At 32.7% G+C, this 13,490-nt stretch overlaps 1 long non-coding RNA gene across 2 annotated transcripts; it reads right to left on the reverse strand.

Moving 5' to 3' along the window:
• Positions 1 to 578: 578 nt before the first annotated feature.
• LOC139501012 (uncharacterized) lies at positions 579 to 12,932 on the reverse strand. 2 transcript variants are annotated; one of them, XR_011658433.1, is made up of 5 exons: positions 11,253 to 12,932; positions 9,108 to 9,156; positions 5,326 to 5,396; positions 3,975 to 4,048; positions 579 to 2,365 (listed from the first exon to the last, which is right to left on the reverse strand). It is a non-coding gene; the product is annotated as an uncharacterized lncRNA (long non-coding RNA). The 2 variants fall into 2 exon arrangements; XR_011658432.1 differs by lacking the exons at positions 579 to 2,365; positions 3,975 to 4,048 and adding an exon at positions 4,477 to 4,548 and having other exon boundaries at positions 11,253 to 12,927.
• Between the last annotated feature and the right edge of the window lie 558 nt (positions 12,933 to 13,490).

Raw genomic sequence — 13,490 nt, forward strand, 5'->3', positions numbered from 1 at the left:
AATATTATAATATTCGTGTTTTCATTATCATAGCTAAAAAATGTAATTATAAGTATTGAATGCTTCTTTTTGTAATTTCATAGGGTTGTAAAAGCGTTGACCGTGTGCACATTTTTAGAATGAAGGGCTTCCGCTTATGAATTCAGAAACCCAATAAAATTGATTGATTGGTGTTTAAAGTCACTTTCATCACTGTTCCCTTCCTTGTGACAGTCATGTTTATTGGTGGATCTGAAAGGGGAGTGTCAACAAGACAGATGCTTTGGTAGGAAGTTGGAGTTGAACGCACCACTTGCTATGTGCAACATTCAAACTCACAACCTATTAAAGTGTTGAATTGACATTAGCTAATGATATAGTTGTTGGAATAATAAGACCATGCAGCCATCGAAACCCCTCAAATAACCAATGATTCTACCTTCACTTTTAACAATAGAATAAAAAAATTTACTTATTGTATTTTACATTTAAAGTTACATTAAGTGAAATTACCAGTAAAATATATAATCAGCAAAACGATATTAATCAGGATTTTTTTTATTTGAGAAGTCCATTTATGATAATTCTAAAACCCTTATAACGATACTTCAGGAATTGTTGAAGTAATTAAACGATATTGGCATGTTTTAATTTCTACGGCACCTTCATCAAAATAAGATCTAAATAAGGGTACAAAATGGTGAAGTGATAATTTGTACTTCACAATGTTAACAGGGGGAATAATTATAAATAAAAAATGAAAGAAGGTATGAAAGTAAACTTTAAAAAGAATGTAAAATAAAATTTGTTGAATAGTGTTAATCAAATTTTGCAGAGGTACATGCTTCCAATTGGCTTCCCTCAGAGTTACATGCTTCTAATCGGGCCCACTCTGCCAGGGGTACTGCTTCTAATTAGATTTAGCAGACAGAGGTATATATGTACTGCTTCCAATCAGCTTCGCAACAAGACAGAGGGTATGTGCTCCCAATTAGCTTCACTAAGAGGTACGTGCTTCCAATTGGCTTCGCTCAGACAAACGTACTTCTTCCAGTGTTGAAATGGTACGGTAAGCAAGTCTGTACTACATCCAGCCTAGTAAATGGTACATAATTGCAAGTAAAATGTCATCCAAATTAACAAAAACATATTTTATTTAACATTCTTGATCCAGTTAACTTTCACATCTGCCTTCACTCCCTATTTATAATTTATCCTGATGGTGACATTGTAAAGATATTTGATTTTTTTTAAATGACAGGAAAAGGGACTTGGACTTTTATCTTATATTTGCACTGGAATTATTTGGGTCTCAAATCGTCAGAAAAGAAATGTAGATTCTGCTTAGATTATAGTGATGTCTTTTTTATGAGCTATTGAAGAATTCTGAGTAAAAACAAAAAATTGATATATAGGGCAATTTTTTCCCCCTGTGTCATAGGGAAAACCAAAGGTGTAGGAACTTCTGACAAAATGGCCTTATTCTATCCCAGCAACATTCTTTACTCTTACTGAAAAAATTATTAATATTATACAATATCTATGACAGGCATTAGTGAACAAAAAATACTCTAAGTGGTTTACACAACAATATAAGATAACCGATAATCTTATCAATTAACAAACTAAAATAATGCACATTAGATAAAATAAAAAGGACGAAACAATAAAACTACATAAATGAATAACCATTACAACTGTATAAAAATACCTGTAAAAAATATACGAATTCAGACATTAATAGAATCATGTTAGGTAATATTAGATAAGTTTTCTCTTTCTACTTAAAAGTTTCAAACTTCTGTTCATTCCGCAAAATCAATATGGTCGGTTTTGTCCTGATTTACTAACTGTAAGCATATTTGAACTCATCTATGCAATTATGTCTGTCAAATCGGTCTCCAGTCTTATGTTCATTCAAGATACACCATAGGAATATTAGTTCATATTGTGACTTCTGCAAATTTCATCAATAGGTTTTTAAAAAAAAAACCAGTACATTTACAATCCTAATACAGAGTTTTGTACACTAAAATGTAGCTGCATATCATCATTATTAATATTTATAAGAGATAAGTTATGTTCTGTCGCTTCAGTAACATCTTGTCAATGGAAGGGCATTATCAGATATTCTGTAGGGGTATTCAAGATGTTCAATCAGAATCAGCTGGTCAATAACTTCAAATGCAGCAGATAAGTCTAACATTACAAGAATAGCACAACAGTTGTTATCAAGTGCTAGCACAATGTTGTGGTGAACTTTATTGAAAGCTGTGTCCTTTGAATGACAACATATCACGGTAGTGTAACTGTGTGTCATCATGAAGAGAATACAAACTTAATCACAATTCTTTTATGCAGCTACAGTAATCATGGTAATAGTAGGCTGAAAAACAATTAAGACACTTTCAATTTTTCTGGCATATTAAATAAGCAGGAAGTTTGGTAAGCCATAACACCAGGTTCCACCCATAATTATTTCTTAAATTGTCCTGTACCAAGTCAAGATTATGGCAGTTGTTATCAAATAGTCCGTTTCTATGTATGTTGTTGTTTGTTTTCAGTGTTTCTGTTGTCCCTTTGTTGATGTGTTGATGTGTTGATGTTGTAATAAGGATTTAACCCTTACCAAAAAAGTGCTAACATGTTGCACATAAGTTGCACATAAGATGCTCACGCTAGAAACTAACATGATTGCACACGAGTTTTTTAACATGCAAATTAGGTGAGCATTTTGTGAGCAAAAAAATTGCACATATAAAAATAACCTAATTTGCATGTTAAAAACCTCACATGCAACTGCTCATATGAGCTTTTGTTTCACATGTGCATTTTATTAGATTGCTCATATGAGCAGTTGCTCACATGTTGCACACATAAATATTATAGTTGACCAAAACAAAATGGCTGCTTTAAAAAAGGAATATTTTTCAAATCTAAATGAAAATCTTAAATAATTCAGTTGAAAATAAAATAACTGATACATCATGTTAAAAGAGTAATTCTTTAATTATTGTCAGTTAATTATGATTTTCATATCATTTTTTTTTTTTATTTAAACAATAATCATGATCATGACTAAAAATATAACATTACATTATAAATCTAATAGAGGGACTTCCAAGTTTAGTACACAATGAATGTCTTTGATTAATAAGTACTGTATTTCAAAAAGTTTAAAAAGGAAAAATCTTTATACATGTAGTACTTATTTTGAAGCAACCTGTATATATATTCCCATAAAGGACTTAAAATTGTAATATATTTCAAAATCTGACACAAAAATGAAAATAATGAAATAGAAATGATAACTTACAAATAATTAACCACAGCCACACTGGTTTTATCAAATTTCAACAATGCCTTTCTTCAAATAGCACAATATAGGACTTAACATTTTCCATATCCATCTACCTCCATTTATTGCATGCTTTTCATGAATTTGAATTTACAGGAAGTACATGACTGGGCATGTCATTTTGAAAAAGCTCATATGAGCAATGATGTAGGTTAGTTTTGAATGGTTAGAAGAATGGAAAAACTTTTCAAAGTACAAAACTAACATAAAACTAACATGGATGATAAAAGCTCACCTGAGGTTTGAATTGCACATGTGAGCATTATGTTAGATTTTTGTGGGCACATATGAACTACCAAACTGCACATATGAGCAACCTGATTTGCATACAATTCTTACTTGCATCTCATGTGCTTCACATGTGAAACTTATGTGCTTTTGTTAGCAATTTCTGTGCGGGTAATGTTGGTTTTTTTTCAATTGATTTCTGAATTTCCGAAATTTAAATTGAGAGAATAACAGTAATAGGTTAAGCTTTCATCAAATAACAAAAGAAAGTTCCTAAATAATCTATTTTGACTTCTTGACACATCCTTTCAAAAAATGTTGAATTGTAAGAAGATAATAATAACTCTGTGCTTGTACATGATATTTAAACACAAAAAGTTTATAAATCTTTGTAACAGCTCTTTCTTACCTTAAAAGTCAATGTGTCATTGGCCATTTCCAACATAAATCCTTATTTTCAAAGATCAGCTGTTTTGCTGTACCCTGGAATATGAAATGTCTTGGTCAATCAAAATTGTTAAAAATACCACTGTTGGTATATTCAAGTATAGAAATAGATTTATAAAACATCAAGGTAATAGGAGGAACATAGCAATGTGACAACATCCCAACAACACAACACATAACATCTATGTAATCAATTGAAATCTTTAAAACATTTATAGTCACAAAACAATACTGAAATAAAAACAAGATTGCTATGCAGTGGTGAAATGTCCCCTGCGCTGTATAAGTAAGGAAATCAATTGTGGTATCACAATGTGTAATTGTGGTACAATAGACAAATATGGTTAAATTCCTGAAAAAATGGTTGGATCAAGATGGCAAACAATCCAACCAAGTTTGAGGGCTGTCTGTCAAATGGTGCCAGGAGTTGCATTCACAAGGTGATAGTATCACAATACTCATTCTTACCTTACAAATCGGCTTAAATGGCCATTCTAAACATCAATCCATACTGACAAATTATAATAAATGCTGGCCTGAAAAGTAAGATGATAAGTCATTCAAAATTGTTTAAAAAAAAAATCAGTATTGGAACATTGTATTGTAAATATATTATTGCGGATTCCTATATTTTTGGTGGGGAACAATTTAAATGAATTGAGGAACAATTGTATTTTTGTTGATAACAATTTTAAATTGATAAACAATCGTTTTTTTGTTTGTAACAATTTCCATGGATTGAGGAACAATTGTAATTTTAAGGTGGTATGGGTGTCTGTTGTCATCTTGGATTGTAAAAAAACAGAGAACCTAAGGTCCAGAATTTCTATCAAATTAGCAAAATTTGATGCAGGAATGCAGATATTTAAATGTTTTTAAATTGGCATTTTAAGGGGAGGTAACTCTTAAACAGTGCATTTTCTAAAGGAATCTTCATTGAATTTTCCTATTTTGTATTTTAGTCTGAAAAACGTACAGTTACTCTATCTTTTCTTTTGATATTCTCAAAGCATTGTCTAAAAGCTTTTTTTCCTAATTTATTTCACAATTCTATCAATTTGATTAGTTTCTAATCACAAAATTGTGTTTTTTCCTGTATAATCCATACAAACTGTGTCATTTTGTCACAATCTGTAGCTTGACAAAATGTGCCGTGACCTATCATTTTTAGTATATTTTTTAATATATATCAATATATACTATGTTTTGGCTAAGTATGAACAAATTCTATCATTTTTATTCTAGACTCCCATACCAATTTTAAGTCATAAAAATGTAAAAAATGTGTTTCACTAGAGGAATTATAAACCTACCTGATTATTAGCTAAGTATTAGACCACCAAGTCTTACTCCAAATCCATTAAAACTTAACCGCTGGAAGAACCTAAAAGAGAATTAAAATGAACACAAATATATTAAATCAACAGCCTAAAATTTAGTTTTCTAAAGAAATATTTTAATTCTAATTTTAACCTCATTTTTTTTCATTATATGCTCTAACAGTTATCTTTCCATTAAACTAAAACTTCTCTTTTGAGGTAAAATCCTATCTAAGGAATTTCTTTTCTGATGTAAAATTTTATTCCTGAACAATGGTCATAAAAAAACTAAAAAATGTCAAACCAGAAAACAGTGGGATAAAAACCAGCTTAAATTGGAGGCTTACTTTCTTAACAAAAGTTTTCCTGCTAGATTAATTTTGATAGACAGATCCAATGGAATTGAAGTTTCAGTCCTTTGGCTCAACTGAACCAAAGTTGTAAAATGGGAAAAGAGTATGTTATATCTCACACTATCAGTTGTATACCTTCCAAATGAAAGATCCTAAAAAATATTCTCCTCGAGAGGACAGCTGAACCCAAACCTTCTGCTTCATCCCATTGCAGAAAACCATAGTGGTGATGAATAGATTTGGAAGATGATGTCCAGGATACTGATGGTGTGAGGAAGGTTATATCTCACACTATCAGTCTAATGCCTTCCTTATGAAGGATCCTAGACAATCTTCTAGTCAAGGGGACAGACATGAAAGATTGGTGTCCAGGATACTGATGGTGCCAGGAAGGTTATATCTCACACTATCAGTCTATAGCCTTCCTTATGAAGGATCCTAGACAATCTTCTAGTCAAGAGGACAGACATGAAAGATTGGTGTCCAGGATACTGATGGTGCCAGGAAGGTTATATCTCACACTATCAGTCTATAGCCTTCCTTATGAAGGATCCTAGACAATCTTCTAGTCAAGAAGACAGACATGAAAGATTGGTGTCCAGGATACTGATGGTGTCAGGATGGTTATATCTCACACTATCAGTCTTATGCCTTCCATATGAAGGATCCTAGACAATCTTTAAGTCAATGCGACAGCTAACCCAAATCTTCTGCTTCATCACATGGCAAAAACCCAAAGTGGTGAAGTGGAAGAGGGTAGAGCATCCCAGTCTGTAGAGGTTAATGTCCAGGATACTGATGGTGTGAGTATGGTTATATCACACACTATCAGTCTAATGCCTTCAATATGAAGGATCCTAGACAATCTTCAAGTCAAGAGGACAGACATGAAAGATTGGTGTCCAGGATACTGATGGTGCCAGGAAGGTTATATCTCACACTATCAGTCTATAGCCTTCCTTATGAAGGATCCTAGACAATCTTCTAGTCAAGAGGACAGACATGAAAGATTGGTGTCCAGGATACTGATGGTGCCAGGAAGGTTATATCTCACACTATCAGTCTATAGCCTTCCTTATGAAGGATCCTAGACAATCTTCTAGTCAAGAAGACAGACATGAAAGATTGGTGTCCAGGATACTGATGGTGTCAGGATGGTTATATCTCACACTATCAGTCTTATGCCTTCCATATGAAGGATCCTAGACAATCTTTAAGTCAATGCGACAGCTAACCCAAATCTTCTGCTTCATCACATGGCAAAAACCCAAAGTGGTGAAGTGGAAGAGGGTAGAGCATCCCAGTCTGTAGAGGTTAATGTCCAGGATACTGATGGTGTGAGTATGGTTATATCACACACTATCAGTCTAATGCCTTCAATATGAAGGATCCTAGACAATCTTCAAGTCAAGAGGACAGACATGAAAGATTGGTGTCCAGGATACTGATGGTGCCAGGAAGGTTATATCTCACACTATCAGTCTATAGCCTTCCTTATGAAGGATCCTAGACAATCTTCTAGTCAAGAGGACAGACATGAAAGATTGGTGTCCAGGATACTGATGGTGCCAGGAAGGTTATATCTCACACTATCAGTCTATAGCCTTCCTTATGAAGGATCCTAGACAATCTTCTAGTCAAGAAGACAGACATGAAAGATTGGTGTCCAGGATACTGATGGTGTGAGGTAGGTTATATCTCACACTATCAGTCTTATGCCTTCCATATGAAGGATCCTAGACAATATTCAAGTCAAGGGGACAGCTAACCCAAATCTTCTGCTTCATCACATGGCAAAAACCCAAAGTGGTGAAGTGGAAGAGGGTAGAGCATCCCAGTCTGTAGAGGTTAATGTCCAGGATACTGATGGTGTGAGTATGGTTATATCTCATACTATCAGTCTAATGACTTCCATATGAAGGATCCTAGACAATCTTCAATTCAAGGGGACAGCTAACCTCTGTATCATCACATGGGAGAAAACCAAAGTGTTGAAGTGGAAGAGGGTAGAGCATCCCAGTCTGTAGAGGTTCGTGTCCAGGATACTGATGGTGTGAGGATGGTTATATCTCACACTATCAGTCTTATGCCTTCCATATGAAGGATCCTAGACAATATTCTAGTCAAGGGGACAGCTAACCTCTGCATCATCACATGGGAGAAAACCTAAGTGTTGAAGTGGAAGAGGGTAGAGCATCCCAGTCTGTGAAGGTTGATGTCCAGGATACTGATGATGTGAGGTAGGTTATATCTCATACTATCAGTCTATAAACCTTCCCTATGAAGGATCCTAGACAATCTTCTAGTCAAGAGGACAGACATGAAAGATTGATGTCCAGGATTCTGATGGTGTGAGGAAGGTAATATCTCACACTACCAGTCTTATGCCTTCCATATGAAGGATCCTAGACAATCTTCAAGTCAAGGGGACAGCTAACCCAAATCTTCTGCTTCATCACATGGCAAAAAACCAAAGTGTTGAAGTTGAAGGTAGTAAAGCATCCCCGAGTCTGTGAAGGTTGATGTCCAGGATACTGATGTTGTGAGGAAGGTAATATCTCACACTATCAGTCTAATGCCTTCCATATGAAGAATCCTAGACAATCTTCTTGTCAAGAGAACAGCTAATCCCAAAATTGTCAATGGCTAAAAAGCAAGTGGTGAAGGGGAAAGAAAATTAGCTATGAATCTGCAATCAAATTTCAGGTGGTAGGTTGGTCCATATTTCTCAACAATGATTAGAACTTCAGTTCCATTGGGCCCGTCTATAAAAATAGGATCTGCCTATAGAAATCTTTTGTTAAAATTGTAGGTTCATAACTCATATGGCCATAGTAGAAGTGAGTTCTCCAATTTTAAAAAGTTTATATCCCCGCTGTTTTCTAGATCAGTACTATCCAATGTACTTTGCACAGCTGAATACTTACCATCATAAAGCACAGGTCCTGCCCGCCTCTCCTTCATCTCACTTTTGCTAATGTTGTTTTTTGTGAAAAAGTGTAGTAAAAAGGTTAAGGGAAGACTTGGCCCACTTTGGAATGTGTGTGTGATTGGTAAGTTTTCCTTCGTTAAATGTGCTTTCTAGTATATGTGACCTTGGAATGAATATCATCTGAATCTTTTATGGTAACAAATTTCCTAGCATTATCTAAACTCTGACAATTAAAAAAGAAAAAAAAGTCCAATTTCTATAATTTTGATGTACAATAAAATAAAATGCATGACCAAAATAAACTCATCCTTCAAACAAAGATGGTCTGTCCTAATTTTTATGACCATATTATGAATACAGTAGATGATTTTGGTTATAAGTTTTATACCTTTTGTTGATAGTAATTTAGTATTGTACCAACAATAATCCAATAGACTATTTTAATATTAAAGACTTTTGACCTTGGAGAATATATTTTTTCTACAGGTTACCTTTTCTGTGGAAGGACATCCTGATGATACTCGCTTTAGGAAGAGCAACCTAAAGAAGTAAAATCAAGTGTTATGATCGGTACATACAGTGGTGAAACATGACAAACAAAAACCCTCTTAGGTATCCAAATGAATAATGGTGCACGAATGTAACTTTCGTTTCTTTTTCCTGTTCTGGTATTTCAAGGAATAGTTTCATTTACAATCTACCTAACTGAGGGGACCTAAATTTGCTATCAGTCTAACCAAAAGTTGTCTTGGAATTTCACTAATAACTAGACACGCAGAAATAATAGAATTACCATTTCTAACTCAGGATGCGCCTTATTTAAAAACAAGATTGAACAGGCTGAAATGTCTCGGCTGGTTTACTGACCATTGATTTTATGTTCAAGGTCCTTAAGATAAAGGTTTAATTATAAATGTCGTCAGACAGACATATACACCTTCCAATATTTTTTATACACAACATATAATTGACAATTTGCTTATGATAATAGAAAAACAGATCCCAAAAAAAATTTCATTGACCAATCAACCATAAAATGAGGTCATGAGCCTGTAATTCAGTGGTCGTCGTTTGTTTATGTGTTACATATTTGTTTTTCGTTATTTTTTTAACATAAATAAGGCCGTTAGTTTTCTCGTTTGAATTGTTTTACATTGTCTTATTGGGGCCTATTATAGCTGACTATGCGGTATGGGCTTTGTTCATTGTTGAAGGCCATACGATGACCTATAGTTGTTAATGTCTGTGTCATTTTGGTCTTTTGTGGATAGTTGTCTCATTGGCAATCATACCACATCTTCTTTTTTATATCATGGTGAGACGATACCTGACAGTGATATACACATTAAAACCATTCTATACACCAACTATAGTTGACATATTTCTTTAATAAAGTACTTGAAATAAAGACTAAAACACAATACTTAACATTGACTAATGCTCTATGAAAATGAGGTCAAGGTCAGATGATACCTGACAGATCGACATATACACCTTGCAATCATTCAATATGCCAAATTTAGTTGACCAGATAATAATAGTACTTAAAAAACAGACCAAAACACAACTTTACATTTACCAATGAACCATGAACATAATATCAAGGTCAGATGAAACCTTCCAGACTGACTTGTACCCATTACAGTCATGCAATACACCACATATAGTTGACCTACTGCTGATAGTATTTGACATAGGGACCTAATCACCTATCTTTAACATTGATTACTGATCCATGAAATAAGGTAGAGGTCAAGTGAACCCTATCTGATGGACGTTGCAAGGAACCCATATATCAAATATGGTAATCCTATTACGTATAAAAAGTGACGATTTCACATGTTAACAAGAATGTGTCCCAAGTACACGGATGCCCCACTCGCACTATCATTTTCTATGTTCAGTGGACCGTGAAATTAGGGTCAAAACTTTAATTTGGAATTAAAATTATAAAGATCATATCATAGGGAACATGTGTACTAAGTTTCAAGTTGAATAGACTTCAACTTCTTCAAAAACTACCTTGACCAAAAACTTTAACCTGAAGCGAACGGACGCACAGACAGACGAATGGACGCACAGACTGACGGACGAATGGACGCACAGATGGACGGACGAACGGGGGCACAGACCAGAAAACATAATGCCCCTCTACTATCGTAGGTGGGGCATAAAAAATCCTAATTTTGTTCAAGTAGTTTTTCATCATTGATGTGGGATATGCTGTTCCCCAAGTTGCTGAACTATGAAAATGAGGTCAAGGATTATTTCTCATCAAAGTATGGTTGCAATCCAATATAAAGATTTGGGTAAGCATATGGAAGAGAATATGACAGACAGAAGTGAAAAACTATAACCCCCAGCTATTTCATAGTAAGGATTGGGAGTATAACAATTCCTTCTGGATACTATCTTTTGATCATAAACAAGATTCTGTCCAAATTTGGTGGAAATCCAGGATAGTATAAGAAAGTAATAAAAATTTCAAAAACTTTAATCAGAGTGAATATTTGCGCCACTGCCACCTGAATGTAGGATCGCTATGTCATACTTTTGCGCAGGCTCAATCAACAAAAATAGGTTAAATTCAAAATGTAAATGATAAGTATTAAAAAAGTCAAATGTTATAAACTAACCTGTTTGCTTGTACTAACAAGCCAGCTGAACTGTGGATTATGTATCTGGACTAAAGGTGTCTGTAGACCAAGACAAATGCCAACTGTAAGACACCTGCCTCTTCTTTTCAACGTACCAGTTCTAAGTCTCTGTCTTGACTTTGGCATGCATATCAAGCCAATTTGTTATTTTGTTTAAAGAATAAAAAAAGGTAATTAATTAAAGGTTGAATTTAAAATTCATTAAAACAGTACAACACCTCATTTAAAAACTTAACAAAAACAGTAAACTTTACAAGAAAAGTTTAACATCCCCATTTTAAAACTTTACAAAAAAAGTTAAACAGCTTCATTTAAAACTTTACAAAAACGAGAAACAGTTAAACACCCTCATTTAAAATTTTTAAAAACAGTTACACAACCCCATTTAAATTTTTTTTTACAAAAACAGTTAAACATCCCCATTTAAAATTCTTACAAAAACAGTTAAAACTTCCCAAATTAAAAACTTTACAAAAACAGTTAAACATCCCCATTTAAAATTTTTACAAAAACAGTTACACAACCCTATTAAAATTTTTTACAAAAACAGTTAAACATCCCCATTTAAAGTTTTTACAAAACAGTTAAACATCCCCATGTAAAAACTTTACAAAAACAGTTAAAACTTCCCAAATTAAAAACTTTACAAAAACAGTTAAACATCCCCATTTAAAATTTTTACAAAAACAGTAACTCATCCCCATATAAATTTTTTACAAAACAGTTAAACATCCCCATGTAAAACCTTTACAAAAACAGTTAAAACTTCCCAAATTAAAAACTTTACAAAAACAGTTAAACGTCCCCATTTAATTTTTTTACAAAAACATTTAAATATCCCCATTTAAAAATTTTACAAAAACAGTAACACATCCCTATATAAAGTTTTTACAAAAACAATTAAAACTTCCCAAATTAAATACTTTACAAAAACAGTAAAACATCCCATTTAAAATTTTTACAAAAACAGTTAAACATCCCCTTTTAATTTTTTTTACAAAAACAGTTACACATCCCCCATATAAAATTTTTACAAAACAGTTAAACATCCCCATGTAAAAACTTTACAAAAACAGTTAAAACTTCCCAAATTAAAAACTTAACAAAAACAGTCAAACATCCCCATTTAAAATTTTTACAAAAACAGTTAAACATCCCCATTTAAATTTGTTTACAAAAAAAATAAAACATCCCCATATAAAGTTTTACAAAACAGTTAAACATCCCCATGTAAAAACTTTACAAAAACAGTTAAAACTTCCCAAATTGAAAACTTTACAAAAACAGTTAAACATCCCCATTTAAAATTTTTACAAAAACAGTTGCACAACCCTATTTAATTTTTTTTCAAAAACAGTTAAACATCCCCATTTAAAGTTTTTACAAAACAGTTAAACATCCCCATGTAAAAACTTTACAAAAACAGTTAAAACTTCCCAAATTAAAAACTTTACAAAAACAGTTAAACATCCCCATTTAAAATTTTTACAAAAACAGTAACTCATCCCCATATAAAATTTTTACAAAACAGTTAAACATCCCCATATAAAACCTTTACAAAAACAGTTAAAACTTCCCAAATTAAAAACTTTACAAAAACAGTTAAACGTCCCCATTTAATTTTTTTACAAAAACATTTAAATATCCCCATTTAAAAATTTTACAAAAACAGTAACACATCCCCATATAAAGTTTTTACAAAAACAGTTAAAACTTCCCAAATTAAAAACTTTACAAAAACAGTAAAACATCCCAATTTAAAATTTTTACAAAAACAGTTAAACATCCCCTTTTAATTTTTTTTACAAAAACAGTTACACATCCCCCATATAAAATTTTTACAAAACAGTTAAACATCCCCATGTAAAAACAGTTAAAACTTCCCAAATTAAAAACTTAACAAAAACAGTCAAACATCCCCCTTTTAAAATTTTTACAAAAACAGTTTAACATCCCCATTTAAATTTGTTTACAAAAAAAATAAAACATCCCCATATAAAGTTTTACAAAACAGTTAAACATCCCCATGTAAAAACTTTACTACAAAAACAGTTAAAACTTCCCCATTTAAAAAACTTTCCAAAAACAGTCATACATCCCCATTTAAAAAACTTAACAAAAACAGTCAAACTTCCCCATTTGAAAAACTTAACAAAAACAGTCAAACAACCCCATTTAAAATTTTTAAAAAACCAGTTAAACATCCCCTTTTAATTT

Source organism: Mytilus edulis, chromosome 13 (genome assembly GCF_963676685.1).
Source record: "Mytilus edulis chromosome 13, xbMytEdul2.2, whole genome shotgun sequence".
NCBI classification, from domain to species: Eukaryota; Metazoa; Mollusca; class Bivalvia; order Mytilida; family Mytilidae; genus Mytilus; species Mytilus edulis.